The sequence below is a fragment of the Peromyscus maniculatus genome, chromosome 17 (genome assembly GCF_049852395.1).
Source record: "Peromyscus maniculatus bairdii isolate BWxNUB_F1_BW_parent chromosome 17, HU_Pman_BW_mat_3.1, whole genome shotgun sequence".
NCBI lineage: Eukaryota > Metazoa > Chordata > Mammalia > Rodentia > Cricetidae > Peromyscus > Peromyscus maniculatus.
This window is the reverse complement of record NC_134868.1, coordinates 13,472,457-13,484,798: the sequence shown is the minus strand read 5'-3', so window position 1 is coordinate 13,484,798 and position 12,342 is coordinate 13,472,457. Positions and strand designations below refer to the sequence as shown.

General features: G+C 43.3%; 1 protein-coding gene across 6 annotated transcripts in view; it reads right to left on the bottom strand.

Moving 5' to 3' along the window:
* The window catches only part of Clcn3 (chloride voltage-gated channel 3), a 100,055-nt gene that overhangs the window by 78,327 nt on the left and 9,386 nt on the right, over positions 1–12,342 (bottom strand). For 2 of the 6 annotated variants that reach the window (XM_042262988.2, XM_042262991.2), the window contains exon 1: positions 5,328–5,470. The exons of 2 other annotated variants lie outside the window; for them this stretch is intronic. The gene's annotated coding sequence lies outside the window, so the exon portion shown is untranslated. Of the gene's footprint in view, positions 1–5,327; positions 5,471–12,342 lie in introns of those variants that run through there. 2 more of the 6 variants (XM_042262993.2, XM_076553298.1) reach the window with 1 other exon arrangement.

Sequence of the window (12,342 nt, the reverse complement as noted above, 5' to 3'; positions counted from 1 at the left end):
GTGTTTTCTCTGTTTCTCTCCCCTCTATTTCTAACTAAGTCTCTTATCCCTCATTCCTCAAGAGTCCCTAGGGTAAATAATGGTGGGGGCTGGTCCCCCACATTACATTTGTTTAACTCTGTGAAGCTGTGTTACTGTGCCTGTGTAAAACACCTGATGGTCTAATAAAGAACTGAACAGCCAGGAGCAAGGCAGGAGAAAGGACAGGCAGGGCTGGCAGGCAGAGAGAATGAACAGAAGGAGAAATCTGGGAGAAGGGGAGCTAGGAGCCAGAGAAGGAGGAGGACTCTAGGGGCCAGCCACCCAGCTACACATCAAGCCATGGAGTAAGAGTTAAGATTTACAAGACCTAAGAGATGCTTTTTGGATATTTATATTGCCATATTCTTACTTGAATGACTACATACATCCAGTTCTGCACCTGTGCCCTCTGGTATTGCTTTTTAACCTTCCTGGAATCCATTTTCTAAAAAATAAAGACATTTTCAGATCTAAGAGCTAAAAGAAAAAGATTTACAGAAATAAAAGAATGGGAAAAGCCCAGTGGCAAAAGGTAGAAGGAATAAGTTAAGGAACACTGGCAAGAAATAAGCCAAGCTAAGGCCAGGCATCGGTAAGTAAGAATAAGGCTGTGTGTGAATTATTTGGGAGCTGGGTGGTGAGTTCCCCCCAAAAAAGAGTGTAAAAAAAAAACCCAACAACAGGAAAGAATGCCTTTTAAGGTGTCACGCAGAAGAAAGATCAATAAATCTGGAAATATTGAGAACTGGGAGGAAATGAAGCCAGAGCTCTAAAGTTTGAGTTTCTTTCTCCACACTGAAAAGATTTCACCCCTAGAAGTAGGACGGTCAATGGAAGGAGGGCGCTGAAGAGCAGAGAGAGGAGGAGACGGACATGTTCACAGGTCACCAACCCAGGACATCTGGGCAGAAACCTAGACACCAGGCAGCAGATCACTGAGGTCTCCTCCGGGAGGACACACCGCATTTTTCCATCTCATTTCCCACCGAGGGGGAAATCTTTTCTCCTTTTTCTACAAGAGATTACAAAGCAAAGTGGGGAAGACATAACAAACTGAAATGAAGCAAAACTAATTACTAGTCAATATTAGTTATTAATAAGCAAAATAACCTTTACTTCGAAGTCAATAGAAAGTGGAAATTAGATGTAAAACACATTTTTAGTAAACAGTTTGAAATGCATCAAACTGAAGAGTCATTGAAGATGACATTTACACACTAAAGTACAATTAAAATGTATATACATTGGAAGAAATTTAATAATTTGAATTAACTCAGAACTATTCTAATAAGTAATCGTTTTCTAATGTTATTAGTTTGACAGTTTCATATATCTATATAATGAAGTTTAGTCGTTTTGAGCCCCCATTTCATTTTCTCTCCTCTATCTGGAACCCTTCTTCTTAAGTAAATGTAAAAGATGCAAAATTGTAATGCATACATATGTGTGTGTTTACATATGTATGTATGTGAAATATATATTACAATTTTTCCTTTACATTAGATACAATTTTGTGTACTTATACATATTTTATATATAATACACACATACATACAAACATGCAGTCTTTTGTAGGAAATTCAGGTCTAAAATAATCAGAAAGCTCACTATACAACAGAAATTCAATGTAATCTATTGAGAATATCAGCACTGGGTAGGGTTCAGTTTAAAATAAGTGCCCAAAGTAAAATTAACCTCTCAAATTATTTTTATGTAATTATTTTTCTTAGTCAGGTGTGGTGACACATGTATTTAATGCCAGCACTCAGGAGCCAGAAGCAGGCAGATCTCTGTGAATGTGAGACCAGCCTGCTCTATACAGTGAGCTGTGGGCCAGCTAGTCCTATATACCTTCTCTAAAGCAAATAAAGATAAAAATGGAGTATTTATCTTCTTTATCTTCTTTCAAATACAGTAACTTACGGCAGACACAGGCATAGCAACCATCTAAAGGCTGCATTATGGTTACTGATTTCTATCAGAAAAATAAGCAAAATTCTAACTACTCCTTTTTTATAACAAAAATGTTATTCTGTATAAGTCAAGTTTCAGTACATTATTAGAGTCCACCTACTTCTAAGAGCAGTGTAAGACATCACAGTAAAAAACACGCACGGGGGGGGGGGGGGGGGGGGGGGCTGGACAGATGGTTCAGCAGTTATGAATACAAGCTGTTCTTCTAGAGGTCCTGAGTTCAATTCCCAGAATTCACATGGCAGCTCACAACTGTCTAACCTATAATGGAATCTGATGCAGACGTACATGCAAAGCACCCATATACATAAATTATAGAAATAAATTTTTATGAAGCTAAAAAGTTTTAAAAACACAGTTGGATTTGTTCTAACAGGTGGGGGACAAAAGAGCAAGAATAAATTGAGGAGGGGGTTACTGATTGGATCCACTGGGTTATGAAGATAGAATTTATCACATTCCAAGATAAGACAATAAATAATCTAACTAGTTTCTCCCAAAAATAACATTACTTGGTATTTTTTAATCATCCTTACTGTTTATCTAGCATTTCAAAATTGCACCTTATATATTTTAGTTAAAAAAATCCAAATAATTAGCTCCCTGAAGAATATTTCTTAAAGTTATAAATTATTTTAAGTTAAATACTAAGTGCCTATCAACAGATATAGTAAACAAGCACAGAAAAACACTGCATGATCTCACTTATATATGGAAAAGCAGAGTAGAAATGGCGGTTCTCAGGGCTGGAAAGATGGCTTAGCGGTTAAGAGCACTGACTACTCTTCCAGAGGACCTGGGTTCAATTCCCAGCGCCCACATGGCAACTCACAACTGTCTGTCACTCCAGTTCCAGGGGACCCTCACACAGACAAACAAACACACAGGCAAAACACCAATGCACGTACAATAAAAATAAATCAATTATTAAAAAAAGAAAGAAAAGAAATGGCGGTTCTCAAGGGCTGGTCAAAGGGTACAAGGTTTCAGTTACCTAGGCAATTAGTGACCTACTGTACAGCACAGTGAGCAGAGTTACACATGACGAGCTGCATGCCTTTAAACTGCTTCCTCAACACAAGTGTTTCTACTACATACAAGAAAGACAAGCTGATCTATGCGGGTATGACTTAATGTTTCCACATGCATACTTTTATCAAAGTACCACTTTGTACCTCAAATATATACACATAAGTACAATTTGAAAATTAAAGCAAACAAGCATCGAGAAAAGGGAAAATTAAGCACTGCAGAATTTTTAAAAGGCAGCAGGGGGAAAAAAATCCACAAATCAAGGCTCATAATAAGAAAGGGAAAAAAAAAAACAATAATCCAATTTAGAAGCTGCTATGGAAGGCTGAGGCTTTAAAACCAGTTTTCATGACTTCCACCACTCTCCTAAGAATGGGGAGAACTGGTTACTTGGTTCCCTCCCAGCTGTAGCAAATTTCCAGCAATGTGTGAGGCGGTGGGGGGTCTTCCTTCACTTTATTCTTAACTGAGGAACACTTATCTTTAGGAACCAAATGGAACTGGAGCTGCAAGGCTTATAAACAAATAAGGATGTACACATGAAGACTGACATAAAAGTTTATTGAAGTGGTAGAACTGGATGCTTTTCTTTTTAAAAACAACACATTAAAGTTTCTCCATCCCTTTTATGAATTATAAATGAATGGACCTACGGTGCCATGTCTCTCACACCACCTTCTTCTGTCACCTAGTAGGGCTTGCAGGACAGTGCAGCCACCGAGGATTAAAGCAAGAGCTCTGGAGCGACACTGCCCAGCTTCGGTCTCAGTTCTGACACACTGCTGTGGGGCCTTAGGAATGATAATCAAATGCTTTCTCAAATTTCCACACCTATTGAATGGACACAGTGAATGCATCTACTTTGTGAGATTGGTGAAAACTTGAGTGCTGTGTGTGTGTGTGTGTGTGTGTGTGTGTGACACACCGACCCTAAACTACAGAAGGTACTCAGTTATGTGCATTATATCATATATATAGGTGGTGTCTTCCGACAGTTTTGACTACAAAGCAAGTTAGAAATTACACAAAGCAGCGATTGTGGTCAAACCCCACAGGATACAGCTTTGATATATGACCCACCACAGAGATCAAATCTGGCTTCCTGAGAGGTCTGAAAATTATTACCAACATGTCACAACAGGAAACAGAAAGCCTATCACCAACATGACCTGGACAATTGCCATTTTTCTACTGCAAACCCAAAACCTTAACAAATCTGTTCTTCTGAATAATATACATTCAAAACCAGGTTGTTGATTCCTTAAAGGCTTCATGAGGTACTTAAGACAGCATTATTTCCAAGTAATGACTAAGTTATTCATACTGACCTCTTAAAATAATTGGAGCTGCCTGCCACTCAAAGTCTTTGAAGTAGCAGAGGGAGAGGAAGGGGTGGGGGTTGAAAGCTATCTGTAACAAATTCTGCCAACACCATATAAACATTTATAAGCTTATTCAATTTGAGAAAACACCCATAGTCATACACCTGATTTTAAAGCCACACAAGATAGGACAGCAGAAGCAGCAGCACCTTTCGAGACTGATTAACAACATACACATAAGCATTGGACTTCCTCTATATACGCCTAAACTGAAATCCTGTTTTTTGGTAACAAAGGCATGTAAAATTGATCCAAAGTAAATAATCATCGAAATTCCTCATGGGCGAAAAGTACATCTACAAAGTGTCAATTACATTATAAGCTACAGTGGTCGAGCAGGAACTCTGAATACAAGTGCTCAAAAAAGTTTGCAGAACTGAATTTTTGAATTCTATACACACACTCACACAGAGAGAGAGCTATTAAAAGGCATGGTCACCATTGGTCCAATTGTCATAAACAGTCATTGTTTCCAAAGGAAATAGAAATCTGGGCCTAGAATTAGAATACACCTGATGAATATGTAATGAACTTCCTTGTGCTCTAATTTTAAAACGCCATACTTTAAATAAAGCATACCGCAAGAAAAGCTCTCCAAAGCAAGTTCTGGTCCAACAACTTTACTACCAACACGCAAATATTTACACACACACACACAAAAAAAAGATTTGATGTACGTAAGTCTAAAGATAGAAAACCTAAACGTTATTGCTAAATTTGGGCAAACTCTGTAAGTTCAAGATTAATCCTGTCCTGGCACCTAGTTTTAATTCTTACAGGTCCTTCAATGGTTCCTGGAGGAAATGGGGGCGATTTTAATGGGCTGGACACCAGGTAGGTAGGTGACCACACAGTGCAAAGAGACGGGGACGCCAGAACCTGGCCGAGGCGTGTGACACCTGCCTGCTGGCGACTCACCTCGCAGCGCAGAGGCATAGCAAGTCGGGCGGCTGCTGGCTGCGCTGCCTGCGGACCCCGCATCTGCTTGCGATCGCGCGCCAGCCGCCCGGGGAGCTTCACCCGGGCACGGCTGCCGGGTGCCCAGCCCGGCGGACTTCCCTGCTCCCCGGCTGCAGGAGGGGAGGTGACGTAAATGCAAGCCAGGTGGGACTGGCGGAGGGAGGCTGGCTTCAGGGGGGGTTGCAGTTCAACCCTCCTCCGGCTCTAGCGGGGCCCTCAAGCCCAAGCCGCCTCTGCCGAGGACTGGAGTCTCGCAGCCCAGCTCACGGCGCTCCGGAGCCGGACTACAAACTGCCTCGGCGGCGCTCCACGTCGGGGAGGAGAGCAGCCGCGCGGCTCCGCCAGACCTCCGCCCACTCCAGCCTCCTCCTCCTTCTAGTCCTCCTCCTCCTCCTCCTCTTCCTCCAGACAGCCGGCCCGCCCCGAGCGCACCCGCACTGAGCGAGGGAGGCTCCGCGAATCCGGCCCCGACCGGCCCTGACCCGGCTGAACGGGAACCAGGGAAGCTGCAGGAAGAGTCGGAGCCCGAGCCCAGGTGCGTCTCGCGCGCGCGCGCGCGCGTGACGTCACCGCGCTGCCGTGAACGGCCGTTCGGCGTCCGGCCGTCCCCGGCACTTCCTCCCACGGCCGCCCTGGGAGGCACGTCGGCACGTCGGGCGCCTATTGGTCGGGATGGAACGGAGGGGATGAGATGGGCGTGGCCACGAGAGATGCGCTGGGCGTGGCCGCGAGAAGACCCCCCCTCCTGGGCGTGGCCGCGAGAAGATACACCACCTCCTGGGCGTGGCCGCGAGAAGGCACACCCCCCTCCTGGGCGTGGCCACGGTACCCGCTTGGGGCGGCCGCGGAGGACGTCTGGTGTGTGCTGGTTGTTCACGTCACTCACGTCTTCGCTTTGGCCCCGCCGGCGTCCACGTGAAAGGACTCCAGGCAGCCCCCCCGGTGGAGAAGGCGCTTTAGGAACCGAACGATCCCTGACATCGTGGCGAAGCCTGGCTTCCTCCCACTCGGCCCTGCCCGGACCGAGAGAAGCCTTGGCCGGCTGAAACCCCCCGCGTGACCCCACGCCAAATGCTGCGGGACCTGCGGTGGTGTGTGCCACCGTGTCACCTAGCCTTACACACCGTCGCACGCACGTTATACGCTGAACAAAAATACAAAAGGGGAAAAATCCTTATAAATCCAAATTTAGACTCACGCATTTCCAAAAAAAAAAAAAAAAGTAATTATTGGAAGAATCTTAAGGTACCTCGTGGTCTTACATATTAGGTTCCTGTCGTGTGTCACAATACAGAGGAAAAGAGGAAACCTGTTCCCTTTGCTCAAGGAGCTGTATTGTAACTCAAGCAGGGAGGTGCATCAACGCCTGGCTTTTGCCGGATCTTGCCCAACAACAGCCATGTGAACAAAAAGATGCGGAGTTTGTAACTGAGCGGGACCTGTGGGAGCAAGTATGGGTGTCGCCACTGGGTGGCAGAATTAAGACGTGTCATGGTTGAGTATCTCACGTGTGTTTGGTATGTTATGAAAATCGGTGTCCTCATATCTACTGCTTCTAAATATTAGGTGTGACTTGGGCTCTCACTGCAGACGTGTAGCCTAGTTATTTGGGGGGTGAGAGTATCTAGATTTTTATTAGACTACTCATAGCCATCCAATCATTCCTGTGTTTTCTATAAAAATGGCATAATTCTCCTGTACTGTTTTCCTTCATGGAAGATTACTCTTTTAAGTAGACAAGTAAATTCTTCTTGTACATTTGCTTTTCTGTAATACGTTATACACTAGTTTATGAGAAGGTTTATTTGAAACTTTGTGGTGGGGAGTGCTTGTGGCTCAGCGACAGAGGGCTTCCTTGGCATACCGGAAGCACTGCGTTCTACCTCCAGGTTGACAAAATAAAATACTTGATTTCTGGCATCCATTCAACTACACTAGTCCTCACGGAAATTATCTTAACTGTTTCCAGGTTGGACTTAAGGCTTTCTGTATGCAATCCTTAAATGTGTGAGGCTCAGTGAGAAGTACCACATTGGACAATATATTTAATGCGCTGTGTGGTAGCATTGTCTCCAAACAATAGGTTACACCTGGGAACCACTTTCTTAGTGATTCCTCTGAGATTTTTGCCATTAAATCTCTTCTTTAATAGACTTGAGTGGAAAGGGAAGGCAAGGCCATCCCTGGCCCAGTGGAGGGTAAGTGCTGTGACATGGATACTTGCAACTTGAATGATCTTCTTAGAGCAGCGGTAATTCCCAATAAGGAGTTTTTACAGACTTTCCAATCTTCCTAGACCTTTACTGGGAGCTTGTACTAGTAGCCTCCTGTTGTGCAGGTGTATTATATAAGAGTTCTAGAGGATAAAGTCTGACCCAGGTCTCACTGTTTAAAATCAAGGTTGGCTGGGCTGTTTTCTTCTAGAGACCCTAGGGAAGCGTCAACCTTGGTGCTTTTTGTAGTTATTAGAAATCACTTGAGTTTCCTAGCTCATTTACTCCTCCATCTTCAAAGCCTTCAATGATAGGTAGAGTCCTCCTCTAACCTAATTTATTGACTGATTCTAGGGATTACACAAACATGGATGTCTTTTTTGGGGGACTGAATAGCCTGCCTTCTGTGGAATACTTAATTCAGCCCTTTACAGCATAAGGTCTTAGTATCCATGCTAGTATACTGGAAGGATTTGGAGACACAGAGCAGTAAGTTGTCTGCATGAGGTCAGTTTCTCTTGAAATTGGGTTTTACTGTTCTTAGAACTAAGCTTAAGCAGTAATAACCAAACCCTATTAATATTCAGATTGGTTTTTCCCTTCCCTTACCAGCCAACTAGTAAGGGTTTAGACCTCTAGGAAAGGAAAAAGGAAAGATGAACTCACAGTGGAAATTGATTTCCACCACATGTAGTACAACCTGTTTACTAGTCTAGCTGGTGCCTTGGCCAAAAGAAAGATAAACTAATAGTGCCCATGACTTGTAAAAGGGCCAAGGCTTTCCCATTGGTACTTTTCCTGCTTTGAGAGTGACAGGTTGTGTTTTTTAAAATCTGGCAAAAGAAGCAAAAAAAAAAAAGAGTACTGGGAAGCATGTTTCCTCTAGATTCTTCCTTTTTTGCTGCTATAGACTCTCCTTGCCCAGGCATTGTGGTGTACGTTTTAATCCCCAGTGCTGGGATTATATTCGAGTTCTAGAGGATATTTCATCCTCTAGATAGGCCAGGCAGGCAGATATAAGCAGTATCAGGGAAGTAGTCACAAATGACCTTTTCCTGTCCTTTGTCTTTTACCTCTAAGATAAATTAAGTTATCTTGAGCAGGTTTGCATAAGCTTATGCAAAGTTACTTATGGGGCTTGTGAAGTAGCAAATAATTTTCCAGTTTCATATGGCTCTTTTCTACAAAATCCTGCCTTGTATGTCAACAACATTTTCAAGACAGATATGAAATGACCCTCACATTTTGTGCTGCTAAAGGCTCAGTGTTTCAATGGTGCATGGTGGTATGCATCTGTGACCTAAGCACTTGGGAAGCAGAGACATGAGGATTGCTATAGGTTTTAGGGCAGCCTGGTCTACGTATAGAGACTATACTAGATTCTAGGCCAACCAGAGATAGACAGTGCTATGGAATAATTCCCTTGTACCTTGTAAAGATTTGTCACTCGAATTAGTTTAGTAAAATGCTGATTGACCAGTAGCCAGGCAGGAAGTATAGGAAGGGTGGCCAAACTAAGGATGATGGGAAGAAGAGTCAGGAGTCATCAGCCAGACACAGAGGGAGCAGGAGATGAACATAACATGCTAATAAAGGTACCTCCACATGGCAAAGCATAAATAGAAGTATGGGTTAATTTAAGTGTAAGAGTTAGCTAGTAACAAGCCTGAGCTCTTGGCCAAGCATTTATAAGTAATATTAAGCCTCTGAGTCAATTATTTGGGAAGAGGCTGTTAGGTATTTGGGAATAGGCGTGTGGGGAAGAAACATCCAAATACAAAACAGGGAGAGCCTACCTCAACTATCTAAATAAATAAATAAATAAATAAAATATTTAAAAATAAAATGAAAAAGAACACATTGATACTGAATTGTGTAACAGTGTTAAGCATCTCTTCTATTGTTTCTGCTGCGCTGTGTACTTCAGGATATCTGTCCTGAAAGCTTCCAGCCTGTTGTACTGTCACTGCCTCCCATCTCGCAGGATGAGTGCTGAGATGACAGAAGCATGTCATCACACCTGGGTTCTCAACCTCAAACCCATTAAGTCACAGTGATTACTTTTACCCACTCACCCATCTTGCTGATCATAGTATGGCTTTCCCTAAGTGTTTGTTTCAAGAAGGCTCTTCCCTTCTGAAGGGTTTTATGCTCTCACAAGGCTGGGTTATTTCCATAGCAAGTTGTTGTAAGGCAAGGCCAAGTCTCATGTTGTGTCTCCATGCACCCACTTACATTTCTGTTCTTCTTCCATGTTGCGATGCAGTTTCTGTGTTATGACTAACTAAATAAATTTTCCTATGTAAGTTGCCCACTGTCAGATATTCATTCCATAACACCAATAGAAGATGGACCAAGACAGAAACCAAAAAAGATACTAGGGAGAAATATATTAATAAATGCAAATATAAAGTAGTGACTTAATATATGAAAAAGTATATCTACAGTCAGTGACAAAGGAAACCGCAATTAATAACTGATTCTGGCATATTTAGTCTACTTACAGAATACAAAGATGGTTTCCTTAAGGTAATTGTAAGTAGATTTATTGCAACTCTGTGGGTTTGGTCCCAGGTTTTGGCACCAAAATGTGAGTTGTACTGACTACCTGGGAGTCAGGCAACACCTTGAGTGGCTTAGGACAGTTCTGGTGGCTGGAACTGCAAAGAGGCAACCCAACCCTGGAGGGTGAGGTATCCTGGACACCTTAAGCTGTTTTAGCATAGTTCTGCCCTGGAGGTGTTTCAGACACCTGGAGCTGCTCAGGACAGCTCTGGAGCTGCAAAGAAGCAGCCCAACCCTGGAAGGGAAATTTTCTGACTGTTTGGGAGAGTCATGCCTAGAACTGCTTCATCAGGGAAGGGTATCCTGACTGTTGGGCTAAGTCAGGCCTGGAGCTGCCAGGATCTCTGCACAGAAGGGTATCCTGACTGCTCAGGAGTCCGGCTATACCTGGTGTGGTGGGGGATGGTCTTCCTGCAGTATATATCAATCCTGATCCTCTCCTGGAGAGCCACTACAGCTGAGCTTTGCTCAGCCACCAATTTAGGGGGCTTCCAAGCAGAGCTCTGCTTCTTTGGCCTAAGAAATTGCAAAAATGTAGCAATCTCTGTTGCTGGAACTATCCCCAGTCCCACCCAGTCCCTCAGCTACTCAGACACAAGTAAATACACAGATGCTTATATTATTTAAACTGTATGGCCTAATGGCTTAGGCTTCTTGCTATCTAGTTCTTATATCTTAAATTAACCCATTTCTATAAATCTATACCTTGCCACGTGGCTCGTGGCTTACCGATATCCTTACATCTTGCTTCTCATGGTGGTGGCAGCTGGCAGCATCTCCTCACTCAGCCTTCCACTTCCCTGAATTATCCCTTTCTGTTTATCCCACCTATATGTCCTGCTACTGGCCAATCAGTGTTTTATTATCAACCAATCAGAGCAACACATTGACAGCATACAGAACATCCCACATCAAATCTCCTCTGGCTCAGGAGAAAAGTGTTACTTTTTCAGCTCTTTCAACTCCTCCTTGCTCTATCCACTGAGGGATGTCTCAGCAAGGATCTTCTCTTGTCAGTGAATGAAGATCTTCACACCCAAAACTCTTTTGAGAAAGTTTTATTTGGGAAGGAGGAGTCCAGGAGAGTAGCTGCCTCTATCAGGGTGGCAAGAACAGCTCTTTTTTTAAAAACTGACCAGGCAGGGCAGTTTATATAAGATGTCTTGGGGTGAGTCAACCAGGGATTGACTTGAAGCCCAGGGTTCTACCGTTCTGCTCTGTGATTGGTTGGTTTCACAAGTCAGTTGGCCAGGGGCAGAGATGGCTCTAATTTGAGCCAAAATGTGTTTCTTTCACTAGCCTTACTTAGTTTTTTTTAACACTAATTCTAAGGCCAGGGCACATTTCTTTCACTGACTCTGATTCTAGGAACGAAGAGTGTTTCTTTGGTACTAGTTTCAGAGTCAGGGCATGCTTCCTTGGTTCATTTCTTTGGCTCAGGTCCCAAACCCAAGATGTGTTTCTTTCCCTGGTCCTGGGCCCCAAATTCTACAGTCCTGGTCTGTGATTGGTTGGTTTCACAAGTCACTTGGCCAGGCGCAGAGGTGGCTCTAATTTGAGCCAAACTATGTTTCTTTCACTGGCCTTATCTGAGTCATCTTTCCCTAGTTCTGGGCTCCAGGGTCAGGGTGGGTTATTTTAGCCAGCCTCCTTTCCCTTACAGTAATTACAGAAAATAATTTCAGATGGATTAAGGCTATTAAAGCATAAAATTGAGGTTATTTGGATAACTGGGGATTGAGAATCTGCATGGCAAGAGAGGAAACAGATGGACAGGTCTAATCATGTGCAATTTAAAATATTTTCTACATAGTCAAAGACACCATAAAGAAAAAGTCTTAGTGAGACCAGCAGAAACATTTGTTTACAGTATGGCTGTAATGGCTAATTTATTTCATAAACAGCTTATGTAAACTGATCATATTTTATGTATCATGTGTGAGTGCACACATGTATATCACGTGGCACATGTGTGGATATCAGGGGGAAACTTGTGGGAGTCATTCTCTTCTTCCACCATATAGGTCCTTGGAATTGACTTCGGGTCATCACGGGTGGCAGAAGGTACTTTTCATTGATGAACCAACTCACCAGCCCTAAAACTAGCCTGTAGCAGCACAGCCCATGAAAGGCAACCCCTGGCAAAAATGCAAAATGTATACAAAATCAAGAGAAATACACAGAAACTCTGAGTC